The 12,780-nt window shown below is 35.7% G+C and overlaps 1 protein-coding gene across 5 annotated transcripts in view; it reads right to left on the reverse strand.

Annotated features, from left to right (window-relative positions):
- The window catches only part of bcl9l (bcl9 like), a 78,837-nt gene that overhangs the window by 19,521 nt on the left and 46,536 nt on the right, over positions 1 to 12,780 (reverse strand). The gene's annotated exons all lie outside the window — the stretch shown is intronic.

Consider the following 12,780-nt stretch of genomic DNA (forward strand, 5'->3'; position numbering starts at 1 on the left):
AAATGATTTATTCGTGCACTTTTTTTTTTTTTTTTTTTTTATGCTCCCCATAATCTTTAATCAAATATGCTAACCCTTGTTCCCTCCATGACATACACTACCAGTCAACAGTTTTGGATCAGTAATATTTTTAAGGTTTTTAAAAGAAGTCTCTTCTGCTCACCAAGGCTGCATTTATTTGATAAAAAAAAAAAACAGTAATATTGTGAAATATTATTCCAATGTAAAACAGTTTTCTATGTGAATATATTGTAAAGTGTAGTTTATTCCTGTGATCTAAGCTGAATTTTCAGCATCATTACTCCAGTCTTCAGTGTCACACGATCCTTCAGAAATCATTCTAATATGATGATTTGATGCTCAAGAAACATTTCTCATTATTATTAATGTTGAAAACAGTCATTTACATTTTTATTTCAGGATTCTTTGATGAATAGAAAGTTCAAAAGAACAGCATTTATCTGAAATAGAAAGCTTTTGTAACATTAAACACAATCGTTCAAACGTTTGGGGTCAGCAAGAATTTTTATTTATTTTTGGGGGGGGGGGGGGAATAAAAGAAATCAAAAAAAAAATTCATCATGGATGAATTAAATTGATCAAAAGTTACTGTAAAGACATTTATAATGTTACAAAAGATTGTATTTTAAATAAATGCTGTTCTTTTTAACTTTCTATTCATCAAAGAATCATGAAAAAAAATTGTACACGACTGTTTTCAACATTGATAATAATAATACATGTTTTTTGAGCATCAAATCAGCATATTAGAATGATTTCTGAAGGATTATGTGACACTGAAGACTGGGGTAATGATGCTGAAATTCAGCTTTGATCACAGGAATAAATTTGATTTATAGTCATAGTCATAGTATTTAACAATATTACTGTTATTTTTGTTGTTGTTGTATTTTTACTCAAATAAATGCAGCATTGGTGAGCAGAAGAGACTTCCTTTAAAAACATTAAAAATCTTACCGATCCAAAACTTTTATGTTATACAGTATATCCTCCACAATTGACTGCAAACTGCCATTCAGACCTGCCTCCATTTAGTTAGCAATGCCCAACTTGCTACCATCCAATCAATTCCTGAAGGACGAAATCAAATCCCGCCCTACATTTTTTTCAATCCAGAAGCCGTTTCACTCGGATATGTGTCACAATAGAGAAGAAAAGACTATCTAAACTTCCGTTTCATGTCGACTTTAAGATATATTTTCTGAGGAAAAACGGGAGTTAAAACAAACTGACCACATTCCAAGAGTTACTGTAGACCCAGCACAAATACACACGTAAAAACACATACACATGTCTCAAGGCTCTCAGCACAGCTGCCAGGGCTGAAATGTGTGAAGGATCGGGTTTCTCTCATGTGAATGAAGAGAAACTGCACACAATCCCATCAGCCACCTGCCTGTGTCCACACTGTAAAAAATTTTTTCGTAAAATAACGGTAAAAAGTCTGGCAGCAAAGTTGCCAACCACTTACCGTCAAATTACAGTAAAAAAAACGTAAATTATTTTACAGAAAAATGTTGTTTTTTGAAAACGGATATTTACTGTAAACATTTTCTGTATTTTTACAGTCAAACTGCTGTAGAAAGAAAAAAAAATCTCATAAAAAAATGTCTGTTGAATGTTAAACGAATGTATAAATCTGTATAAAAACTTACAAATATTGCAGAAATACCTTAAAATTACATAATTAAAACAAAGACTTCTGTTTTAATACAGTATTATTTGGTATATTTTTAGGATAATCCAATCCATCTACAAGAACTCCTTGTCAAAGTAAAGACTTTTCTATGTAAAACACACAGAAAATGTTGTATAATTACCTTCAGATACCCTAATTTAAAGCCTAATACCAGTATATTGATCGATTTAAACTTTTATTTTATGTCATTATTCAATCTATTTACAGTAAATTCCTGTTAAATATTGGTTTTATCCTGTACAAAAAAACAAGATCTTGTGATATTAAGTTTCAGAAACATATTTTTAACAGTTATTGCTTTATTAAAACATTATTTGACAGTAATTACAGACACATCTCCAATAAATGTACAAGCTTTTACCATTAATGTATGCAGGTTTACTTTATATAAACATTATTTGACAGTAATAACAAGCAACTCTCCAATATTTCTACATATTTGTACCATTTAAATACAGTGTGCTACTTTATATAAACATTATTTGACAATAATTACAGGCAACTCTCCAATATTTCTACATATTTGTACCTTTAATGTATGGGGCTTTACCTTCTATATACTTTTAACATCAATGTATGAGGTATACTTTATATAAACATTGCTTTATACTAATTAAAATCAACTTTCCAATATATCAACATGACATTTACTCAATGTATGGGTTCACTTTATATACACATTAATAGACAGTAATTACAAGCATTTCTCCAATATATGTAAAAATACACATGTTTATTTTATGTAAACAATATTTGATAGCAATTACAAGCAACTGTCCAATATATGTACATACTTTTTCCATTACGGCATGGGGTTTACTTTAAAATGCACATAGGCTAATACGGTCAAGTCCTTCAGTCAAAAAGTTCTTTGTTCTTAGTTTAAAAGCTAAGTTCTTTCCAGTAACAAACAAAGTTAATATATAATCAGTATTAATATACAGATGTGAATGTGCATGCTAAAAAAGTTCATTTGGCAGATTGATATTCACCCACGTCCTTTCAAAATTCCAACGATGGCTATGATCCTCTGTAGTGGCTCTCACCAGGCATTGTCCTGAAAAATAGATAAGATGTATCATGCTTGTAAAAATCGCCAGAGCAGAGCCATTAGGTTGCCCCTTAACAATAATTGCAGTTTGGAGCTTGAATGAAAATTGAACTGTATGCGTTGCGACGTTCGTCTGTTATAGGACAACTTAGTTTGAATAAACGAGCAGACACTGATTAGCTACTTGCTCTACGTTTATTTAAAATTAACAGCAAGACGACTAGAAGTGAATGTGCTTTCCATTAAATGAATTACACACAGTAAACAAATCCTTAAGAAAAAAAACAACTTTGTGTGATTTATTTAAAACAAAGCACGTTCATTGCACAGTAAACAAAACCTTAACAAAAAAAAAAAACTTTGCAATGAAGTCGTTCATCCTCGGATGCGGCGCCGTGCGCACTGTTACAAAAAACCCTGTGCACACAGCCAAGCGAAATGGGGTCTTGCGTCAACGCGTCATTTTTGCAAGGTGCGCGCGGACCATAGACAGTAAAAGAAACGGACGCGTCGAGAATAAACAAGGCTTTACTCCGTGTCAGCGCGCGCTCTGATCGGTAAAGGTGCACAGACCTCTCCCGAATCATCTCCAGCCTCCGAAGCACCACTAACTCTCCACCTCTGTTTCCCTCGTAAGCTGATAATAGTATTTAAACATTCTCTATGATAAAATTTTTTTGTAAAAAATATTTGAATAACGGTTTTGGCGGTTATAGAGTTCTAATGACGGTGTTCAACTATAACCGTCGGTCTCACGGTTATATAATAACCTTCACACCCCTACTGTTACGTGTTTGCAAGAGGCAACAGTAACTTGTAAGATGTAACGTTAAGTTAACAGCTAACGTTATTAAATTAATGTTAGTCAACCAAAGGTATTTAACGTTAATGTTATGATGGCTGATGCATGTTTCACATTCAGGGCTAACGTTAATAACGGTTTAACTTTATTAGGACCAGCATGTTACATCCTAAAGCTAGACAGACTTTTATAAGGTTAATACATAACGTAACAAACTGCGAGTTTTAACGTTAGCCCTGCTGACTCGACATGTTAACTTGCATATTAAAATTGTAAAATGTATAAAAGCTGCCGCACTTAACAAGCACATTTGACATTGTGAGGAAACATAAATATATATATATATATATATATATATATATATATATATATATATATATTTATATATATATTATGTATATGAAATTTATTTCAATTGTAAAAATGTTATCTTTGAGTAATGTCATCTTTGAGACTGTTAGTTGTTACATGATTAAAAATGTAAACATACACAAAGCATGGCAATCCCGTCAGAAATGTGTATCATAGAAAGGGAAGCACACACACAAAAAATGCCAGTTGGTACACCAAAATCAAATAACCCTAACCCCATCAAATAATTTTACCTGCATCTGAGGGTCTTTCCCTTAATGTTTCCAGTGATTAAAGAAAGGACTGATGAAGGTGACACGAATCTCCCCTTTCAGTGCGCCACTTCAGCAGAAGAAAGACAAAAGGACAGAAAGTCACTCAGACTTTCCATCAGTAACAGTATGAAAATCACACTTAATACTATCCCAGTGTAGGTTTTCGAACAGTACGTGGGTAAAATTGACTTACTGTAACGTTAGTTGGTGAATGGGTCTTTCTGTTGGGTGTTCTCCCCCGATAAACATCTTATTCCAATGCTTGATCTAAAAAATAAAGTAAACAAATATCTTTTCAATATGTTATCAGTGTTTGAAGAGGTTATGTAAACATACTTCTAACGAATAAATGACGGTTTTATCACTTTACTCATTCCCACGCTTTTTTACCTCTCATGTTAACTTACCAACAACAAAACACAGCAATGTTAGATGGTACTAACACATACGTGCTAATATCGCTACGTTAATAGTGAAGCAGTACAAAAACACATACAGAGATAACTTATTTATCTTATGAGGTTGCAGTAAGCCTATGACAGGTAAATTACCCGTGTCCCTAAACGTTAGACTGTTAAGGACTGAAAAATGTTTTCTTACCTGATATCGCCAACAGACCACGTACGACCCCTTCCTCTGTTCATATTCCAGCTTTTGTTCTTCATTGACATAGCAACTAAAATTCGCTCAGAATTTAAGAATTCAACAGGCGGATATAAAATAATCCAGGTCTGACCGAGTAATCACCGCAAACAGCAGCTGCTCACACCAACCGAGAGTAACGGACGTATTTTCAAACTTAAAATAGGCGCGCAGAGCCGCGCACATTCTCATTGGACAGTTTCCTGGAAGACAGACAGATTAACCAATCATGCTCAAAGTAAAACGGAGAAACAACCAATAACAATAGCAATAGTTTGCGCAGTTGCCGTCTGTATTATTATTTAATTAATTGGTCAAATTACATGACAGTGTATGAATATGTAATAATGCAATGTACACTGTTAGGCAAGCAGACAAAATTGGCAAGCATACAAAATTGTAAATTCACACAAAATCACATAAAGCAAAAGGTTTCTGCTGCACTGCTGTTGAGGGTGAAACTATTATTGTTAATGACAATACTTATATTTTAACTGTTATGAAAATCAGAAAAATCATTAAATGCTAATGAATTATCATAATAATCTGTTAAAAGGCAGATATTTATGTATGTTGTTGAAAACATTACGTTAATTGTTTCAACGTACAGATCTTGTAAAAAATTAAACGTTGATTTAGAAAGTGTTTTTGTTAACCTTTTTCAACCATTTAGCATTAAACGTTTCAACGACTGGCATTATTTCAATCATATTTCAACGTTGAAGGTCGGTCATGTGCCGGCTGGGTATATTAATCTACCTTTAGTGAAAGCTGAATGCCGATATCGTGGAAATGTTCCATACTTTATCCAGGCTCTCTACTACTGCTTCGCGCGAAGTTATGACGTATCCCCCTCCCAAAGTCAAACAATATCATTGGTCGAGATTGCCTCTGTCGTATGATTCGTCCAATGATTGTACAACATTCAATTATTTGAATCTGCGCGCACTTTCTTGATATCTAAAGCACAGAGACTAGAAAAACAATTAGGATGTTTGTTTACACGTTGTCGTTGTGTAATGTTTCAACCATTTTAATGTCTTCAATTCCTTCACCCCCAGTTTACCAAAGCTCAAGTTTATGCTACAAGAGCCTTGGTTGAACTTGAGCCCCAGAATAAATTCCTTGTCTTTCACACATTGCTCACCTATTGTAAATTAAAAATATATAGCACCCCATTGTAAAGCTTTATTCATAGTGTGGCGGTTTGTTCCCATCAACCGAGAAAATTGTGGAGTGGCCTAATGATTTCACTGCAGTGAGGGCCTTGAATTTTGTTGAATATAGATTGACTTTGTGTCTTAATGCTTCAACGTTTTTAAAGTGGATTTACAGCCTTTACTTTTAAATTGAATCACATATTTTCTTCTCAAATAAGCAGATATGTGTCAATATAGTATATGGTCAGAAAATCACTGTCAGGGCAGCATTTCAAACAGACAAAAAGGACAATGTCACCCTTAAAAGCCAAGCCAAAAGAGGACATATCAGCACACAAGATTCAAGAGTCCTTTCACACCAACAGGCAGACAGGCGGTTAGTGTCCAGCATTTTTTAGCCTGGTTGTCTTGCGGAAAAACTGTCCCAAAGCATGATGATCCGAGACTTGAGGCTGCAGCACCAGACAGCAGCAGCTACAGTGCACGGGGTGGGGTCTGAAAATGTTGCCACTCAATTTTTTCTCTGCCACTTATGAAATTGTTACAGAACACTTCAGAATTGTCAGTGGTACCTGACAGTAGAAACACTGGATATAGGATGCATAAACAATCACTGACTATTCTTGATTTAATTTTATATTAAACTTAAGCTCAATTATTTCATGTACAATAACTGTATATTTAGTTAACAATATCTCCTACTGTATTCATCCATCTTTCAAGGCAATATTTTTAGATCTGTTTCTGTAGTATAACACACAGTAATTATTATGTTCAATTTTTATTTACAGCATATCTGCATGAAAGGTATAGCCTACATAGCTGTTTTTTTATTTTTATTTTATGTATATATTTTTTATCTATCACTCTTGTATCTGCACTTGTTGAATCTTAAGCTGATGTGGCCAGCAAAGTTTATCTTTGCCTCTGAAAAATATCTGCATTGGTGGCAGGGGACTTGGAAGTTTTACAATTACCCTGTATTTGATAGGTGTGAGGTGCTAACCTAACCCTAACCCTATACATTAATGGTAAAGTAATGTAGATATATTGGATAGTTGCTTTTATTTACTATAAAACAATGTTTATATAAAGTGAACTCCTTGAATTAAAAGTATGTAGATATATTGGATAGTTGCGTTTAATTACTATAAAAGTAAGTTTATTCAAAGTAAACCTATACATTAATGTGAAAAGTACGTGTTTTACATCTAAAAATCTGTCCTTTGACGGGGAGTTCTTGTGGATGTAATTGATAATGTTATGAATTTACCAAAGAATACTGTGTAAAAACAGAAGACTTCTTTAATTGTATAATTGTAAGGTATTCCTGCAATAATTTCCAGTTTATATGCAGATTTATTCATTTGTTTAATGTTCTACAGACATTTTTTTAATGAGATTTCTTTTCATTCTACAGCAGTGGAACTGTAAAAATACAGAAAATGTTTACAGTAAATATCTGTATTTTAAAAAACAGAATTATTCCGTAGAATAACTTAAGGTTTTTTACTGTAATTTGACGGTAAGTGTTTGGCAACTTTGCTGCCAGACTTTTTACCGTTTTTTTACGATTGTTTTTTTACATGTATTTACCTTAAATTTAAAGTTTCACAGTAAAAAAACACATAGTTGTCTTAATTTTAAATAAGCGATTTTTTTTGTCTTTTTACATAGAATTTAATGTAATTTAACATTCAAGCCAATTAAACAAAAGAATAATCCTGTAAAAAAACTATAATTTCTCCTTATATGAATTTACAGATTATTACTTTTATTTTATGGTTAATGTTTTTAATAAAAGTTTTTTTCTGTATTTTAATGACATTTACACGTAATGTTAAAAAAACAGAAAATATCTGTAAAATAATACAGTATATTTCTGTGAAAAAACTTTTTTTTTTTACAGTGCATAACCTGCAGACCTGTCCTGCATGTGTCTGTGTTGAGGGAGTTCCCATGCGCTCGCTGCAGGTCTGTCATGTAGAACGTGTAGGAGAGGCATGCGGTACATGTCACACACAGGTCTGAACAGGACGCCCTGAAACCTATTGAACAAAACACACCAGCGTTCATGGAAATGATCGAAAGAAATCAGTCTTATTTTCCAGATTCTAAAAGCTAATAGGGCCGCACGATTTGGGGATAAAAAACAAATCTAGGTTGGCTGTGCTTGTTAGTACGCCTGCACAATTTGGGCAACATTTTGTGGTTATACATAAATAAGGATAAATAATAAAATAAAATAAAAAAATTCTTCATTTTCAAACATTAAACTTTCAAACTTTTATTTTGCTTCTCTTTTGGTGATAAGCGCTTCTCATTACCAGTTTGGGAAGATGGTTAGGTGAACAAGTTGCGTTCCCAAATGCACGTTAAAGTGACCTAAACTCTGAGCCGATGCAGAGATGGGGTTCGTGTGGAGCAGCATTTACTACAAACCAAGCCGCGCTTCATTCTGAAACACAGAGCGCATATATTTATTTCAGCCATTGTACATACCGCAATTTCGGTATATTTTGATTAAAGGGATACTTCACCTCTGGAAAGATGAATGTGTATTTAAAATGGGTCATTTATGTAGAAGAAATGTGAAATTATTTTTGAATTTGGAGCTTTCTAAAATGAGAAAAGCCAGAAAATGTATTTTTGGCTTATGTGGATGAAAGACAACAACTCCCAGAATGCACTTGCTTCGCTGCCCTAGGAGGCCACGCCTACCGGTAACAGAGCGCAGTAGTTAAACAACAAGTTTAGGCTACTAGTGAGTCTCCGTGATGAGTCTGCTCGTGATTTCGAGATCGCCCAAAATGTCCGGGATTCGGCTTTTGCGTTCTACAGTCGCCATTCATCATGTTTACTGTGGCGAGCAGGACGAGTGAGGGCCGCGGGAGAACGGCGCGAGGCCGGTGGCGTGATTACCGATGAGCGACACAGGTGAGACGCACCGGTCTCGTATCTCTCACGGAGGAGCGGGAATTTTCTTACCAATGTTAAAACGCAAACGATCACTTGTTTAGCGTCCATGTAAACACTACATTCAGATTCACCAATCGGAATGAATTCAGTTAGATTGAAACAAAAGGTGTGCATGTAAACAATGAATGGCGACTGCAGAAAGCAAAAGCTGAATAACGGACATTTTGTACGATCTCGACGGCCGGACATGTTCGGGAAAAAGAGGATGAAAGGTAACCCCTACTACTCAGCTTTCTCCACAGAACAAGAGCCTGCTAGCTTAGCTTCCAAAAAAGATGGCCGACACTATGTGTACATTCTGTGAGTGAGATCCCACCCTCTATGGGCGGGTTGAGAACATGCGGGACAGCCCCTACTACTGACTGTAGTCTTTAGCCTCTGGCCAAAAAATCCTCCGATGACGCAAAATGACGATTTTTGCGTCATCGGAGGATTTTTTCCAGACAAAAAATACATAAATCTCTCGTCTCAGGGGGATATGAGGGTGGAAAGCACGGTAATTTGAAAATACTACAGGTTTTCTACTAATACAAAGCTTAATGCTAAATCCTGAAGTATCCCTTTAATCGTGCAGCCCTAAAAGCTAGCATTTTAAATTGTACTTAAAACCAAAATTCTAATATTTACTCATAAGCAGGCATTATTATAGAGATACAACACTCGTATTATAGAGATGCACCGATCAACCGGCCATGGACCGAAATCAGACGATTTTCCGCGTGCGCGAGCCATTTGTTGCCAGCGGCACAGGCAATAACGTCAGCTGCGCGTTCTCGCTCTCTTCTCTCCAACGGCGAGGTGACGCACCCGCCTCCTCTCACTCACTCGTCTCATTAAAATAGTGCTTATACTGTATTGCGTATAATTTGACTAATTCCCACAGGTTTCGCACTCACACCAAAAGCGCGCGCACCACCAATCAAGTGGTCCATACATAAAGCCGCCTCTCAAACAGCTTGTGAGTCGCAAGTACCAAAATGAGAGGCTTACTTCACTAAAACGGTCAAATACACACAAAATTATGTCAAAATGCCCGTCTTGGCAAGTAATCAGTTAAACACAGTCAGTTTTGGAACGTAAATAGTTGAGAACAGTATACGGGATACGTGCAGCTCTTAAAGTGACAGCAGGCCAAGACCATTGCAATTGATGCATCTCTAACGTATTACACACACACAGGCACACAAACTCTTCCAGTCAGTGTGTCTGTGATTCTAACGGGGTCCCACACACATTTCCATCCCAGAGGCATTCAAGCTATTGACCTCAAAAACAAATGAAACATTATCGGTCCCTCTCACACCCCCTCACTAGCACACCTCTGCCCCTCTCGCTGCCTCCATCACACTCTGTCTCTTCAACGGGAAACTTTCTTTTTCCACTTACTGCTGTTCACAAACACCCTCTCCTTCCTCCATCGAGAGTTATTTACACCCTTTCTTCCTCTCGCTCTCAAATGATGCGCTTTTCCCCTTTCTCTTTCTCTTTAAGGTAAGGTGTGTCATTTCTGTGCCACAGCGGCACCAAATGGATATGTGAAAATAGTTAGATTTCAAAACTTTCTGAAGAAGATGTGAGTGGTGTTTGCCAGTGCAAAACTGGGACGATAACATTGTTTATTCTAAACGTGCGCCGTAGTTATGTATTCTGCTGCTTTAAATGCTAAAGCTCTTTAAAGTCAGCTGGATTCTGATTGGTTGTCATTGTTTTTATTATTCATCATCTGGTAAAAATCATTCTGAAAGTGATTCCAATGATATTTTTTCTCTGTCTCATTATAGTTGTAGTGTAGACTTCATTTTCCTCAAAGAATTAGAATGATTATTAAAACCTAATAGTAAAACAGTAGTCATTTTTTATGCTATTTCTGAGATTGTTACACTTGTGTGGTTGTTAGGGTGGTTTGAATGTTTTTATGCACTGTGGCTTTAAAGTGTTTTGAACTGTTTTTGCACATTGTTGTGAGGTTACTAAGGTGTTTGAAATTGATTGTATGTATTGTTGTGCTGTTGCTAAGTTGCTCAGAGTGTTTTCACACATGTTGTGTGGTTGCTAAGGTGCTCTGGCCGGTTCTATATATTACTGTATTTATGTTTGTAGCACAAACAGTCAGTTTATTGTTGTTGTATTTTACAGATAATCTCACCCCAAATACAGTCAGTGTTTATATTTATCAGATGAATTAATCTGAAAATGGCTTACTGATTGTCATCGCTGCACATAAAACTGTAAAATAGGCAACAAGTATTCTATAAAATAAAATAAAATTAAAAAACACACTTTACCATTAAATTGACGTTTCAGAGGCGTTAGCTCACAACCCGCTGGACATCATTTAGTCATTAACTAAAACACACAGTGTTCATTACTCATTAACTCTAAGAGGAAATTCTCTCATGATAATGTATCGCAACACCCTTTGTGCTCATCTTCTAGTGTGGACCGGTCATGTTGACTGCACTAACTAAAATCATTAGAATTAGTGATTGACCGATATGTTTTTTTTAATGGCTGATGCCAATGCCAGTATCTAGAGAGAAAGGTAGCAAGCTGATGATTATACATATAGTCCGTAGTGGAAAAGTAGTACTTTTTTACAGCCTATACTTTAAAAGAATATACATAAGTGCAACGGTTTCAGACACTTAAGTGCGTGTTATTTGCAATTAAATGAACATTTATCATTTTTAAAATTGATATTAGATGCAATTAGCTGAACCTTAGAAAACTTGTTTTTTGACCCACTTACTGTAAGTAGCCTAGTCAGTTTAAAATATATGAACTTTAAATGTAATATTAAAGCTGCAGTCTGTAGTTTTTCCCTCTTCGTTGCCATCTCTGTTCGAAATCTGCAATCGCAGTTATTCGCGGAATTATCAACTTTACGTGGGTTGTGCCTCGGCACGGCACAGCGCGGATGAACACAATGTTTTGAGGAGAATGTGTGGCTGTCAGCGCCGGTGTGGATACTGGCATTCAGAATCACAGACTATACTTTTCGGAAGTATGACCAACATAAGAATTTTCACTGGAAAATGTCATCTGAACAAGCAAGTAACATCCACTTTTGTTCTGACCAACTAAGAAAAAAAAAGCATTGCAGTAAATCGCGCTGATTAAATCTAATGATCTCTAATCATATCACGTCAAACCGTGCAAATTATACTTTGTTAAATTGTTAATGTTAACACGTCAGCATTGCGTGACTACATGTAATGCCCTTCCGATATTATCCTTGTTTTCGCATGGGCCGATTGCAGTCTCTTTTTTTCTGTAGCCACTACGAAGTCTTTTGCATTTTACAACGGGTGAATCTCCAGTTGTCACTGGTGATTGTCGTTTGAACCTTTCTGGATCCGCCATCAAATTGATAAGTTGAACAAGCCAGTAAAGGTGGAGTATGGAGTGCTGCAGGTCACGTGACGTCACGCGTAGAAATGGCAAGTGGGAGAGATAAGGAAGGCTAACGAGGATGCGCCAGCGTCGTATAAGTCCGGTGTGTGGGAACATTTTGGATTGAAAAAAATGTATCCTCACTCTCAGGGAATAGAAGCATTATTGATACTGTTTTTGTGTTGAGGTTGAACTTATGTTTCACTTTATGATTATGGCCTTTGCTATTGCTATAGCCTAATTATAGGCAATAATGTTTCATGTATTTTGACTTGTTTAAAAGACAGAGTTTTAAGAGTTCCTCTCTACACTTAAGTTGGCAGTTTGATAAATGCAAGTTAATTTCAATCTTTGTGTGCTAAAAATGCACATAAGTTCCTGTAGTGATAGTGATACACATTCTCCTT

The sequence above is a fragment of the Rhinichthys klamathensis genome, unplaced genomic scaffold (genome assembly GCF_029890125.1).
Source record: "Rhinichthys klamathensis goyatoka isolate OS25496 unplaced genomic scaffold, OSU_Roscu_1.1 h1tg000464l_1, whole genome shotgun sequence".
NCBI classification, from domain to species: domain Eukaryota; kingdom Metazoa; phylum Chordata; class Actinopteri; order Cypriniformes; family Leuciscidae; genus Rhinichthys; species Rhinichthys klamathensis.